This window comes from Microplitis mediator, chromosome 8 (assembly GCF_029852145.1).
Source record: "Microplitis mediator isolate UGA2020A chromosome 8, iyMicMedi2.1, whole genome shotgun sequence".
In the NCBI taxonomy this organism is placed as follows: domain Eukaryota; kingdom Metazoa; phylum Arthropoda; class Insecta; order Hymenoptera; family Braconidae; genus Microplitis; species Microplitis mediator.
In genome coordinates this window covers 21812535-21829432 of record NC_079976.1, presented here as the reverse complement: position 1 = coordinate 21829432, position 16898 = coordinate 21812535, and the positions used below count along the sequence as shown (strand labels likewise).

At 30.6% G+C, this 16898-nt stretch overlaps 1 pseudogene; it reads right to left on the bottom strand.

Moving 5' to 3' along the window:
• Window positions 1-7628: 7628 nt before the first annotated feature.
• LOC130672911 (guanine nucleotide-binding protein G(i) subunit alpha-like) lies at window positions 7629-12647 on the bottom strand (annotated as a pseudogene).
• Window positions 12648-16898: the final 4251 nt, after the last annotated feature.

The following is a 16898-nucleotide window of genomic DNA, read 5'->3' as shown; positions in this document are numbered from 1 at the left end:
ATAGTTGCTTCGATTTCGGCAACACTAACGTGAGCACAACCGGTGAATTTATACATGTTAGAGTTGTTTAATGTTATATTTACGGGTCGGGATAGTTTTGCCGAAAAACCTAGGAAAATAAAATGATGCTAAGAGCTATGGTAAAAAAGAGCTGATGGCGGAAAGAAAAATCTCAGATAAGGCAGAGCTACATAAATGACGGTAAAGTAGATAATAAGAATTTCTGTAAAATTACAAATGATAATCAAAAATTCAAATTGCAAGTTCAGAAAAAAAATAATAGATGGCCAGAACAGAACGAAAAACGATATTAAACAAGGGAAGATTGAAAAAGCGTAGAAATAAAAATTTGAAATTAAAACAAAGATGTACTGAACGTTTGCGTAACTCGTTAGTCCGTTTGTTCGAAACGGATAAAATTTCTGAATTATAATAATTTCTTATGAACAAAAGTTACCTATCTAGGCTAATAAATAAATGGGCACAACTTTGAAATTACTAAGAGATTATTATTTATTATTTTTTTTTTTTTTTGGTGTGGTACAATCGGACCTCGTTATAAGACTATGTTCCTGTCTTATTTGTAAACCAGGTATCGCAATACTTTCAAAGCGATATTAATAGACGTATAAGGAGGTCCTACTGGATGAAATCGTGATGCGTATACTATTCTCACCCGTCTGTCTGAAACGGGTGCGACGCTAAACTGTTGACATACTCCATCGAAAAAAAATCCCTCTATCTCAGCTGATGAATAAATACATACAACTGCACGGCTGCTCAAATAATTTTTGGATTTTTTTTTCGGTGTAGTAAAGTCTTGCGTACTTTTCTCGCACCCATTTGCCCAGAACGGGTGCAAAGCTGGACTTTTCACCAATTCTTGGGAATAATATCCAACTATCTCAACTTACTGTCTGAAAACACTATATATATTAGAGTGGTCAAAAATAGTATATTACACTACAAGGGCAGAAAGTTGGAGATTCCTGCACTGCGCGTCAGACGCGCAGTTCAGGGCTCTCCAACTTTCTGTCCGTGTAGTGTATACTATTTTTCTTTATGCCTGGACGAAAGTACGTTGACAAATCAAAGATGTATAAATTACATAATGTCGTTTTAGCAGGTATTGATGCCTGCCCCGACATTTGCGGCACGAGCGAAGCGAGTGCTACTGGTCGGGGGGGGGGGGCAGGCATCAAATACATCGATACAAAAAATCATCATTACACATTTTTAAAAGAAATAATTATCCTAAAGTTAACAGTCAATTAACAATTTTCGGATTTTTTTTTTAAAACCGATTACAAAAAAATAAAACCTAAAAACATGTACTTGAAGAAAATTGAAAAAACTGTAAGTGCAATTTTTAAATAATTTTTGATTTTTATAATTTATCGTTTAAAAAAAAAAAGAAAAAAATTACTAGACGTCGGCTAACTTCAGTATCATAAATAGTTTCTAATTTTTTTAAAGTTATTAAATTTATTAAAAATAATTTTATAGTCTTTATTAATCTTTAGTAAATTTTACTTTTTCAAAAACACAGACATATAAAATTTTGAATTAATTGTAAACAATTTGTTACGTTTTGGGAATTACCCCAAATTAATTAAAAATAAAAATAATTTTTAATTATATGATTTTATTCAGGTTTGGCGTCGTTAGAGTGTCTATAGACCCACGGTGGGCCCTGGTCGTCGATTATTTGATTTTAATTATTTATTTATTTATTTAATCTTCACGATTTAAAAATATTTTCGTTGCCGATTCCAATTCGAAAATATTTATTTTTATAATAGTAGCAGGTGAATGGTATAGGAAAATCGGCAGGTCATGGTGTAGGTGAAAATATTGGGGTGCCAATTGGCACCCCAAAATAAGGTTGAATTAATTTATAATTAATTGTGGAGTCTATTAATTTTATGAAGAGCAGAGGTATGAGCTCTATGAGCTCCCTCGTAAGACTAACTATTTAGTCGTTATAAAAATATAATAAAGCAAAAGAGTTGACAAATTGTTGACGCCGCATCTCAGGTTCCCTGTGAGAGAATCGTCGTGGCCCGAGTCTCATGCATCGTCATCTGTTTTGACTACCCACGAGCCACGGCGACTCCCTTATCGTAGCCGATTTCCGTTACAATGCAAAAAAATTAATCTATTAATAGTTATTGGCGTAACTAGTAGGGTAAGTGATTCATAATGTGTCAGCGCGATGCGTTTAGCACGAGTCGCAGGTGCGCAGGCACGAGCGAAGCGAGTGCATACTGCGCACTGGAAACGAGTGCTAAACACATCGCGGGTGACGTATTATGACTTACCCTACATGTTGCGCCCATAGTTTTATTCAACTCATATGCGCTATTCACGTTTTATTAATCGCCTAAAAAGCGAAGTCTCAATAGCTGTTTAGTGACATGGTGAAAAAAAACATTCGGCATCACAACCTTGGCTACTCAATGGGTAACAACAGGGAATTGTAATTACCCCATATTCGGTAAGAGCTTGAAAGATAGTTACGTTTATTTTCATTACGTCACAATGGCCGGGATAGTAGACATCTTTATTGCGTTTTGACAAATAATTTTTCACCAGTCGGTAAACGGCCATTTAGGGTTCGCATTTTAGGCATGATAAAACGTGAATAGCGCGCATGAGTTGAATAAAAATAATTAATTTAATTTAATCAATAAAATATTACGGGAACGTAACAAAGTTTTGAGGTTATGAATACGAGCAAGAGTGTCAGCAAATCTTGTCAAAGTGACGGTAGTATACGTATAACCGGTAACAGTTGCGCCAGTGCGCGCAAAAAAACTCTTTCGTCCCGCTACTGCTTTCTTTCGGCCTGCTGTTATAGATGGCGCGCGAGTAATCCCAGCACGGCACGAATGTTAGATTTTCTGTCGTGAATCCGAGGCCGAACGTACGTACTTTCGGCCGAGGTATAAGGCAAAAAACATTTTCGCTTTTTATTTTAAGTGCTATTGTCTTAAAAGCTTTTCTTAAGTATAAAAAAAATTTCCTCCCAAACGCAGCTTGATATCTCAATTCTTCCAGAAACTCAGTAAATTTATATTTTCCCATTTAAATAACACGTAAAAAAATTTTTTTTACGTTTTCATCCGGTAAAACTAATATAGATATTTTATTACTTTTTGTTTAGTATTATAAATTATAACGATTAAATTTTCAGTTATGTTAAATGTATACGACATGACATTAATTGCATCGTTCGAAGATATTTTATTGGCAATGTTTTCAACCAGTCCGAAGGGGCGAACCACAATCATGGCCCTATCCAAAAATTCCCATAGAATCCACTCAACTGCGACAAAAACCGCTTAGAATCCTATAGACTGTATTGGTTTCTATGCGGTTTTTGTCGCAGTTGAGTGGATTCTATGGGGATTTTTGGATAGGGGGGCCAAACGAAAATTTAATGGCGATTAAAGGTTTCCGTGACAACTTAGAAAAATATTCTGCCATTCCGTATTTGACGCCTAATCAAATTTATAAGAGCGCTTTAAAAGTGTAAGTTAAAAAGTTATTCCATAGTTGATTGTGAACTTTCCCTTATTCTGTACTTACGTTAATCAAGTATCTTAATATTCTAATCAATATTAATTACCCACCAGTGACAATAAAGGTGGAGAACTATTTCCGTACTCCAGAGTAAAACCGCTGATTAAACTCCTTCGTACAAAAAACCAACCTGAGCGTGTCAATTTAAAGATTGCCGAAAATACCGTTGAGGGTTTTTGGCAAGCTTTAATTGATGGAAAAAATAGTGGACAGCTGACGTACGGTAGTGAGCTAGATCATGAGTTGACTTGCACTTTTGAAAGTTTCAAAACAAAAAAAATGAAGCAGCTGTCAATTTGTTCATATATGATCCAGAATTCATGGATTCAGTTGCTAATAACGGCGTTGATATTTATGTTGATGCCACTTTTCGATGCCCACCACAGTTTTTGGATGGTTCAGTTCAATTACTTATGGTGAAAATTAAGAATATGACCACGAAATGTGAAAAGGTATATTAGATGACAAGTACCATTTATAGTCACTCTGCTCTATTTTTTGACATTTCATTGTTTATTTTAATCTATTAATAAATATTAAAAAGAAACTTTCATTGTAATAGTTAGATAAAAGTATCTTTAAACGCATTTTGAAAATTAATTATGTCATTACGTTCTTTCCAAATTATGTTGAAATATTTGAAGTTTACAAAAGTGATCCAAACTGGTCGAAAACTGTACCTCTACACTATTTTTTATCGTAACTGTAAATCTTTTCACTTGCTCAGGAAATCATTCACACCCTCACTTATTTACTCACTCATTCGTTTCGCCACTCATTCACTAATAAATTTATTTGCTAATTATTTATCTAACTCGCATATTCACTCAATAGCTCTCAAAATGAATATAACTTTTTCCATAGCCTGTCCCATGCATGACTGTATTAATGAATCATAAGGGAGAAATTTGCTATTATAAAGTATGGAGCTTCATGAAAAATACTTTTCCGCAGTTTATACCGACGTCATACATGTCAGATCATAAGAAAGGCTTGCATAATTCATTGGAGTCAACATACCCTGGCATTGATGCTAGGTATTGTTATTTTCATTACGCCCAAGTAAGTTTTGATAGATTTTTTAGTAGATACCCGACTAGAATTTAGTTACTAGGTTGCCTGAGATACAATTAGAAATTTTTCAGGTTAACATAAGGTTTGTTTTGATAGAGCAAACTTGATGAGTTTCTTACCAGAACCACATTAGACTAACCTTAGTAATTAAAAAGTTCTTCACCATTTCATTGTAAAAGGTTCCGATTTCTTAAAATATTTTATTTGGTAAAAAAAATAAAACTAAGTACACGAAGAGAAATTTATGGTAACTGTTCCTAGTATGTTTATGAAATATCATCCCATACCGTTATGGTAATCATTACTTATAATTATAGGATGTACAATAGCGGAAACCAAGTGGATTTTCTGTTAATGGCATGCTTGGTAACCGGACAAACAATCATATGGAATCATTCCATCGGGATTTGAATGCCGCGTTAGCCAAGCATAGTCATCCAAACTGCTTTATAGGTAAATATTATAACTATCTTTGGGCCACGTATACAGAAACAACGAGTATTGAAACAGAACAGTCTACTTATGTAAGCTTGTTGTTGCAATAAAACATTCATATGATTGCTATACGGTTAACCCGGCTACAATGATAAGGCTAGTCTTGTTGCTACATTGAACATATTTTGCTACAGCTAGGAATGTTTATGTCAAAGTAATAAAAAATGCCTTGTTGCGACTACACGGAAAATAAATCTGGGCGTCGGTTGATCCTGCGGGCCAGCCCCAAAACTTCCCGCTGTTTTCGAGCTCAAGGAGCTTGAAAACATTACTGTGAATATATTTTTTATGAGCTTTTCAAGCTCTAACAAGTTACGTTTTATGCTAGAGTTTGAAAAGTTAAGAATAGAAAAATTTTTTTTTTTGTAATTCGCCAATATTTTCAAGTCTACTTTATCAAATGATCTGAAATTTTCAGGAAAGTTGAGGGCCAACAAGCTCTTTCGATTGCTACCTCAACCATCCAAATCGATTCATTAGTTAAAAAGTTACAAAGAGTTTACACACACACACACACACACACACACACACACACACACACACACACACACACACACACACACACACACACACACACACACACACACACACACACACACACACACACACACACACACACACACACACACACACACACACACACACACACACACACACACACACACACACACACACACACACATATATATATATATATATATATATATACTAGGGTGGTCCGCTTGGAACGACTATTTTTTTTTTTTTTTTCGCTCCCACTGAAAAATATTGTTGTAGACATTGAAAAAAAAATTCTCTGAAAGTTTTAGCTCTTAATTTTAATTCTAAGTACTTAACATTTGATTTTGAAATTTTCCCATTTAAAATACATGGGAAAGTTGGGATTTTTTTTTTAATTCTCTATAACTCAGCCGCATTTTAAGTTATCGGGTCGCCGTTTGCGGCATTTTTTAGGTAATTTGATACTCTTCAAAAGTTTCCTTAATAGTTTTATTCTGACTTTAATTGTTTTTTCTGTATCAGTTCTGAAAATAATTTTTTCAATAATAATTTGGGTTTTTAGTTGATATTAACTAAATAACGAAATTTACAGAAAAAGTGCAGATAACGATTTTTTAGGAAATTTGATTCGCTACAAAAAAGGTCCTTTTAGTTAAGTAGCTTAAGTTCTTCGTTGACGTGATATAGGGATTTTAGTAATTTTGTAAATAAAATATTTGTCAAAAATTTTTCCGAAGTTCATCAATTAGACCCCTTTTGATTTTAATGACTGGATTAAATTAATGAAAGGAAAATAATTTACTGATTTAAAATTGAAATGAAATAGCATTTGGTGGAATTTTTTGAAAAATATTTTATTTACAAAATTACTGAAATCCCTATATCACGTGAACGAAGAACTTGAGCAACTTAACTAAAAGGACCTTTTTTGTAGCGAATAAAATTTCCTAAAAAATCGTTATCTGCACTTTTTCTGTAAATTTCGTTATTTAGTTAATATCAACTAAAAACCCAAATTATTATTAAAAAAATTATTTTCAGAACCAATACAGAAAAAACAATTAGAGTCCGAGTAAAACTATTAAAAAAACTTTTGAAGAGTATCAAATTACCTAAAAAATGCCGCAAACGGCGACCCGATAACTTAAAATGCGGAGTTATAGAGAATTAAAAAATAAATCCCAACTTTCCTATGTATTTTAAATGGGAAAACTTCAAAATCAAATGTAAAGTACTTAGAATTAAAATTAAGAGCTAAAACTTTCAGAGAATTTTTTTTTCAATGTCTACAACAATATTTTTCAGTGGGAGCGAAAAAAAAAAAAATTGTCGTTCCAAACGGACCACCCTAATATATACACTCGGACATCATTCTGAAAATAGTCAGAATAGCTTCCTAGGACCTCAAAACGTCGACATCTGATGATAACTCGACTTTCGAAAATCGGGGTGAAAACAATAACTTCCTAGTTTTTCGAAATTCGTCGATTTTCTTAGCGGGAAGTTAAAAATTAGCCCAATTGCAATGGGGGCATTTTACCCCGGCTTATCTGGCGAAGGCCTTTTAGTCTGAAAAATTTGGCATTCCAAATTATAATATTGACATGAAGATTTTACTGAAATTTATTTAATTAGTTTTGTTTAATTCCTAATTGACATCAATTATAAATAATTTTTTTTTAAATCTATATCTCGGCGAAATTGTTACTGCGTTGACTTTTTTTCAATTAATAGTTTTTTTTTAACTTTTTTTTAATTAATTATCAAAATTTTAATACAGTCATTACAATTGGAAGTCATTGAATATTTTAAAAAAGTGGGGGGCACTATTTGAGAATGGCCTTAATAGTAAATTAATAGTATCTTATGAATTACTTGAATGAATAAAAATTCAATATTGATCTATTCTAAATAATAAATAATAAATAAATAAAGCGGGTTAATTTAATCAGTAAGAATCATTTAATCTCAGTCATCTACATTAAAAATGTGTTCATTGTTATTATACTACATATTGTCTTTTATAAAATTTCAAATTATCAATTACGATGTACAATCAAATTTCGCGCTTGAGGTGTGCAAAAATAATATCAATATTAATATTAATTATATTTATTAAGCTCTGACAATTGATAGCCGATTCAATAAAAGTTCAACTTAACAATCCACAGTTACTTAAATTAGTTTTAATAATAACATCAGTTACTGCGTCAAATACGAACAAGTGTTATATACAAATGTGATAAAGTGCGTGTAAATTTGTTTCTGATCTTTACGTTTATTCAAATTTTCAAACTTCATTCGTATATAATCAGCGCACTCTTCAAACGTATTGCCGCCTTTGTACTCCGAAAAACAAATCGATAGTGGACTTTTCGCTATTTTTCCTTCAGAAAGATCTGTCTTATTTTAAAATAGAATTATTGATGTGTCTACGAACCACTTACTGTTACAAATCGAATCAAAAAAATTCATCGACTCTATCATACGGTTCATTTCTTCATCTTCGGCAAGAACAAGGTCGTATCCACTCAATGTAACGCAGAATATTATCGCCGTCACTCCTTCGAAACAGTGGATCCATTTGTTCCTCTCCGATCTTTGACCACCAACATCATACATTCTAAATAAAAATTATTAATTATTATTATTATTATTATTATTGGTAAATTAATTTAATCAATATAAAGTAAATTAATGTGTTTACTTGAGATGTAATCCCTTAAATGAAAAGTAAGTTTCAACAATTCCCGTTGTTTTCACTCGCGTCCTCAGTTAGGTTGGTACATAATCAGGTTGGGATATACGATCCAAAGCATTCAAATAGTACGCCGCCGATTCATTTAATTGATACTCTCGGCTACGTGTGAAACAAAGCTGCACTCCTGCATCTTGCTATAATTTCGTCATTAATAGAACAAGTTCCCCAGTGAGTTCGCCCTCTGCCGCGGAAGCTTGGGTAAAAAATTGCCGCGCTGTTTCCTGTAATATGACATACATTAATAAATATTATTCAATATAACAATAATAATAATAAATTTATCTAATCTAGTCCCCATAATTACTAAAACTTACAGCTTTATTTGGGATAGCGAAATTTATTCTCAGCTATCCCATAGCCCGAATAATCGCCATCAAACTTTGGATGGTGTTGCTGTAGACCACTGGCTTGTATTGCTTGCATTCTTCTCTACTGTGTCCAGTCTCATGGATTATTTTCATTTGCTTGACTATCGTCGATTTACCTGACTCTCCCGCACCTATAAAAAAAAATATATATATCATCATATACCATTATTCATACATTAAATAATCAAACTGCATCAAGCTTCGTATCATTTTTTTTAACAACTGTTGCACAACATTTTTTATGACATTATGACATATCTATAAATATATATATATATATATTAGACTGATTCAAAAAAATCGACTAATTTTTTTTTTCTTCATTATATCGAAAATATTTTTGGAAATGACGAAAAAAAAATCCTGTGAAAGTTTAAGCTCTTAATATTAATATTAACAACTGCCGCATCGCAATTTTATATTTCCCGTTTAAATAACATAAGAAAATTTAATTTTTAATTATGGAATTTTATAGCTCACGGTGGGACCAATACTTTCAAATGTTCAAAACTTATTTTTGTGGGAAATTTGACGTTCTACAAAAAAGGTCTCTTATTATTTTTCGATATTTTTATTTCTTCAAAAGTGATTCGAAGTTAAAGTTAGATTGACGATAAATTTTTACATTTTGTGAATTTTTTGACGCAACGATCAACTTTATCGGAAAATTTTATGGGACATTTTTTGTAGAGCATTTTATATCCTATAACTTATCTTATAGAAAATTTTCGATATTTCTCGCAAGTCTTAAGTTACTTGCAATTAACTGAAAATTTTCTTAAATAATCTAAATTTTGTTGCTTAAAATTAATTATAAATAAAAATTATAATTTATATACTAATTAAAACGATACATATTTATCGTTAATAAATTCACCTTCAACAGAGAATCCATTATCAACAGATTTTACACGAAAGTGTGTTTATAAAGTCTCTCTGATTCCCGTAGTATCTCCGTACAAATTACAAGTTCTCCCGCGTATATTTCCTTAGATCCATATCAAATCGATACTGCAGCTGTTTCCGTTATTGGACATCTAAATAAATTTTTCGTCCTTACACTTGCAGTCATTGACTCGTTATCGGCATATAATTTTCTTAAGAAATTAATACTTAATTTAATTATTCAATTATAGTGACTTGAGAGTTTAAAAAAAATTAGAATGCTCGATTACAGTTGCCTCTTCGACTCGATATCCACATTTTGCGGCAAAGTTAATTATAGTTGTCGGAACCGCTGGAATTTTAATTTTATTTACTCAATAAATTTATATATTAATTACGTAAAAGTATAATGACTCTGAAGTTAGCCGAAGTCTAATAATTTTCGGATTTTCTTCAAACCGATAAATTATAAAAAAATAAATATTCAACAAAATTGCACCTATAGATTTTTCGATTTTCTACATGTGCATTTTTTAGTTTTTTCTTTTTTTTTGTATTTGATTTGTTGAAAAAGAAATTAAAAAAATTTGAATTGTCTGCTCACTTCAGGATCATAAAATTTTAAATTAAAATTATAATTCATAAACGATACATTTTTATCGTTAATTAAATCACCTTCAACAGAGAAACCATTATCAACAGATTTTACACGAAAGTGTTTTTGTAAAGTCTCTTTGATTACAGAAGTATCTCCGTACAAAAATTACAAGTAAGTTAAACTGCCCAATGAATGACCGATTTGCTGTAGTGGCAGATATTTCGACTAATAAAATCAATAATTAACTTTGAAACTCTGTCAAGCTATTATAATTGCATTGCGACATACTCTATCTTTTGATAATAATCATAATTTTTTATTTATTCCATCATAGTTATTATAAAATTACATATAATCAACGTAAAAAGTAAAGACCCAGTGAATGACTGCTTTCGTCCATTGAATGACCGGGCATAATCCAGTAAATGACCAACGAATTCAGTTCTGACTTGAAGTTAATTTTCGTAGACACTTTAATGTTATCTGACCGATAAATTAACAATTTTAAGTAGGAAAAAACACCGATTTTAGTATTTTGTTAAAATTTTATTATTTCATTTAACGAATCCTTATAATCACAGTACCAATGGATGAAAATGCCTGTTGTGTTTCCATAAAAATAATCATTTTAAATGCGGTAAAAAACTCGTAAGCTATGTTAATATCACATTAACAACTTCAACTGCATAAAATAAGTACGTTGTTTAATTATCATATTTATATAGTTAACAAATTTCGATTAACGTAAATTATTAATTTAATTATTTAACACTTTTAAATCATTATTACTAATCTTTGAATTGGTTAAAGATATACAATCTTTTAAATTCGAAGAACAAACAATGTTTAATAAATAGAATGATAAAATTAACAAAAAAATTTTTGATTTTATAAATTGAATCTTATTCTTTTACAGTATTATTTTTTTTTTTTGACACTCAGTACCTTGATTGAAAAAAATCATTTGAAAGGATTAAGAAGGATTTATTTTTTAATCAATTTTAATCCTTCGAAATCATGTAAATCATTTTTGAAATTTCACGACTAATCATATCAAATTATTCTTACTACTGTAAAAGCGTCAGAATATAAAATTTTTGCTCATTCCGAATAATTTTTTACACTGAAATTATACTTGAATTTCTGCCACCGATTATGATGTGAAATGATTTGGCTAGTATTAAAAATTTTTAATCATTCTGAATACTTTTTGATCCTGAATAGTCTAGTCGATGCGCACGAAAACAAGGTGTAAGATTATATTTTCGGTGGATATGAACCGATTTTGAAAATTTTTTTTTTAAATTCTCAAAAAATACGATACAAAAAGTTGACCTAAATTCAAAAGCCGCTTTTATTTCATAAAATCAAATAACGAATAAAAGCAAACACACGGTCATTCACTGGGCTTGACAAATTTCGGACTTACCAATAAATGACTTGTCGGTCATTTACTGGCTTAGTACAATAATAAAGTACATCAGTGAATGACCAACATAAAATTAATAAGAATAAAATATTTACGTTGACTTCACGTATCCAAAGTCAATTTTATTAATTAATTTACTTATATAAATGATTATAAATTTACTGTTTTATAAAAAAATCAATCACCACTATTGAAACTTCGTTTTTAAAAATGTTTTTTTTCAAACGTTTATGTTCAAATTCAATATTTCTTTAATAACTCTTCAATCCTCTATATAATTTTAGTTATTTTTAATGATAATTTTATAGATCACTTCAATTCGTTGTGATTTAATAATAATGAAGACACGTTAGATTACATTTACAAGTAAATAATAACTTTTAATTTAATTTTAAAATTATTATGATAATTCTTCTGCATACCGGTCATTCACTGGTGGGTGGTCACAGACCGGACTAGTTACCCTATATATATAGAGAGAGATTGACTTACTTGTGTCTTGCATGAGCTTTGTTGCTTTCTCGATGTTATTTTGTTTTTTTCTTTAGATTCAACTTGTACATTAACTACCGCATTTTTTCAACTTAAATGAATTTTTTTTATTTTATTTTACACGTATTAAGTGGCTACCAGCCTACACTAATTTGAACCTGATTTTAACTTATTATTATTAGGTGGCTACCAGCCTACACTAATTTGAACCTGATTTTAATTTATTATTATGAGCTGGCTAACAGCCTACACTAATTTTAATTTTATTTAGAATGATTATTATTATTAAGTGGCTACTAGCCTACACTAATTTGAACCTCATTTTAACTTATTATTATTAGGTGGCTACCAGCCTACACTAATTTGAAGCTGATTAAAACATTATTATTAGGTGGCTAACAGCCTACGCTAAGTTTTAACTTTATTTTAAAATTGTGACCACTTACTCGAGAATCTTCCACATACTAACAATAATCTAACTTAGGTATAAGTCTGCGGGTGTATAAGATGTGACTCTACCTGATGAGAGTAGTGGGGGTCGTGCCGTAACTGCGTACATATATCTTCGTTGTCCTCTAGCCCCACTATTCCAGCTGGTCTATGGGGGTGCGATTGACGTCACTCTGACGTCAGAGGTATGAGTCCCAAGTACCTGAAACTACGAGCCTGGGATATGAGGATTGTCACTGCTTACAATATATTCTATTTTAACAATCCTCAAAAATAATATTTTTACCTACATGTTCAAATCTGTTATACTTGGTTTAAAATTTGATTTAAATATTTTGGTATCATTATGATTCTAGTAATGGATATATATGCAAGTTCAGATTTAAACTCTGTACTTTTTATGTTTCTTTTGCCATTTAAATTTGTTATTTTAACATTTAAAATGGTCATGTTAAAATTTTAGTTTTATAATTTTTGTATTTGTTACTTGAACTGAATATTCCAAATTATAGTAAGTAAATTTTATTTTTCATATGGCGTTCAGTAAAAGTTGGAAATATCTGGTTTGGTTTTATTTTCCGAAAGAAACTTCTATCGCCAAAGAGTGACTCACGCTTAATATACTTAAAATAGTTGCCGAAGTGAGATAAAACAAATTTTTCGATCGTAAAGCACACTCTGATGCTTCGCATCATGAGTCGTGCAAATTTCTATTACTATTTGTTAAGGCCCGGTTGCATGCAGCCTCATAGCGTGTCGGCTGCACTCCAACCTTGAACAGGTTTTAACTATCCCTTTTAATTGCTTTTGAAGTACTTTTAACCGACTGGCAAACAAATATGTTCGTTTAAAATAATTTTAAAATAATATTTGGAAGAGAATTAATAAAAGAATATGTTCAAATTTTCAGACAAAACATTACTATTTCTTCTTCATTACGGTCACATTTTTTTTCAACAATAATAAAGCATTGTATTATGTATTATGAGTTGATATTCGAAATGTTTAAGGGGGGGGGGGGGTAGGGTTTTAAAATTATTTTTTTAAAATTTTTTTTCTGAATGAACAATATGTCGAGAATATTGTGTACAAATTTTAAATCAATCCGAGTAAAACTAACGGAGTTACAGCGTTTCAAATAACCGGCCGTGATACCTGATTTTTACACCTGCCCGACCTGCACCTACATACCCCTAGTAGACATCAGCTGCAATTTTCTTTGTTCTTCCGAATCCCTTTCTCCGGCTGTGTGTCTTCCAAAGGATGTAAACTGATAACTCAATATAAGTATAAAAGTTAATATTATTTTATTGATAGTTTATTTCAAATTTTCACGAATAAAAAACTTTAAATGGATTTTCCCGAAATCGTTATTTTTAAAGTCCGTGAACATCATAACTCAAAATGTACTGAACCGATCCTTTTGAAAATTTGAACATTACTTCTTCACATAAATCAACAGGTATCTACAAAGAGTTTTTTTTGTTTTTAATTTTTTTCTATTTTTTAATAACAAATTAACCGCGATTTTTTGAGCTAAAATCGCGTTTTTCATTTCCAAGTGCTGCAAAAAATCGAAAAAAAAAAAAAAAAAAAAACTCTTCGTGGTTACCTCGAGAAATACATCAACTTTAAAATGTATATCAATTTTTTTTTTCCGATGATCCGGTAACGAGTTATGATGTTCACCGCAAAACGACTTTTTTTCGAGGCGCCTCCGGAGATTCGACGTCACCGGCTTATTAATCAATATTTTTTGTTGAAAATTTTTTCTGATATTCTTTAAAAGTTGAATAATAATATGTGATTAAGTTTAATGAAATTATATTACTCATCTCGCCGGGAAAAAATCACAAAAATATGCTTTTTTTTCGCCTTTAAAACCATACCCCCCCCCTTAAGCGACGTTTAAAAATTTGTATTTTCACCGAAAATTTCCAGGTATCAACTTCACAAATAGAAAATATTTCTGCCACGAGAAAGAAAAAACAAAAAAAAATCCGCATTTCAATCATTCTTATGATATTCAAAATTCTTCATCAATCTTTCAAAAACTTTTTATCGAGCTGATTTTTGGAGAGAATTTTCTAAAAAATATTAAACCTATCTAGTACAAAAAAAAGAACTTTCAAAAAAAAATTAAGCTATATCTGGTAAAAAAATTTGATATTTAGAGTCAATAACTACGGACTCTCTTTTAACGACATAATTTGTTGATATATTATCCAACAGTTACCGGTAAATTATTGTTGTGAATGGTAAAAAAAGTGCATCTTCCCTGATAGCCACCCTAATTAGGGTTAACCGTAAGTTGACTACAAGTTACTGCGGTATTCTAAAGTTAACTGAAAGGAAAGTGTTGGAGAGCAAGCAGTTACTTTTAAGTTTTCGAATATTGGGGTGAAAACAATAACTTCCTGAATTTTTTATAATTTACAATTTTCTTAGCGGGAAGTTGAAAAATTTTATTTTCTCGTAATTCTCAATTATCTTTGGGCGTACTAGACCAAATGATCTGAAATTTTCAGAAAAGTTGACGGCCAACAACCTCTGTCAATTGCCACAAAAACCATTTGAATCAGTTTATTAGTTTAAAAGTTATGAAAGGTTTACACACACACACGCACACATACACACACACATACATACAGCCACTCGGACATCATTCTGAAAATAGTCAGAATAGCTTCCTATGACCTCAAAACGTCGACATCTGATAAAAACTCGATTTTCGAAAATCGGCGGGAAAACAATAACTTTCCGAATTTTTCGAAAATTTACAATTTTCTTAGCGGGAAGTTAAAAATTTAATACTGAGGAAACTAAATTTTTGTTGATCTTTTAAGCCCCGTAACTTTTTCCTAGTTCATTTGACGTACATAATGCACCAGCACTTTTTTGTAGAGAATTTAATTTCCTACAAAATTGTATTAAGCGGAATTAAAAAAATTTTTTCATACTCTTAATAAAGAAAAACCAAAATGATACAATTTTCACGTGTATTGTAAATGGGAAAGAGGTCCCCTCTTTTTGATAGCTCAATTTTAAAGATATCCGGCTGAAATTCAGTAAGGATTTCTTTATAATATAAAGTAACTTTTGAGCCCATAAGACGTTAAAAAAAAAAATATTTGTTTTTTTTGAGACACCCTAATATATATTGTAACATGAGGAAAATTTGACGAAGATGTTCAAATGCGGGCTTTGAAAAAAAAAAAAAAAATTGTTGATTTTTATGAATCAGCTTAAGTACGTATGCATGCAAATATTCTACATCCTTTGAACGGATTAACCACTTCAAATCGTTTTATATATAGTGACGCTCAAATCTGATTCAGAACTTCATTACTGTCATTGATCCGAAAGTAGCTTTATTTATAACAGAAATAAATTATTATATAAATAATTAATAAAAATTAAAACCTTTTATAAAAAATATAATTAGAAAATATAAAAAAAAATAAAACGTATTCAGACAAAAATTTGATAAAGAAATTACAATTAATTACTAATTTTGCTAAACTTTACTCAGCTCTCAGCTTAGTGAAATTACTATATGCGTATTGTAATTTCACTAAACTTTCCCTCAATACAATTTTACTAATATCTGTTGAATTTAATGTAACTGTACTAAAGAATTTTTACACATAATCTTGACAATTTTACAAGATAGAAATTGTAATTTTACCAAATTTTTATTGGTAACTAGTGTAGTAAAATTACAATACGCATATTGTAGTTCACAAAAGTTCAGTGTAATTACAATACGATTACTGTAATATTACTCAACTATTATAAAAAAAATCCTTAGTAAAATTACAATATAATTACGAAATATTCCCAAACTTATTTAAAACAAATGTTTAGTAAAGTTACAATACGCTCTATGTAATTTTACTAAACTAATATCCCAGAGATGTTCAGTGAAATTACATTACACATATTGTAAATGTACTAAGTCGATCACCGGAAACAGTTTAGTAAAATTACAAAAAATTCGTTGTAATATCTCCAACTTGTAGACTACAAAATATATTGTAAAATTACTATATTGGTATTTCAAAAATATCATACAGTTCTGAGTTTTAACTTCCTCTAATTGTTTGGTAAAATTCCACTAGAAATTTTTAACAGTGTAAGCAAAATTGTGAACAGAAATTATTATTTGTATACTAAACTTAACATTTTCTTGTAGATATTTTGCTCTGCGTAATCCATTAAACAATAGATCTAATGTTCTTTTGTCTTAATTACTTTTCG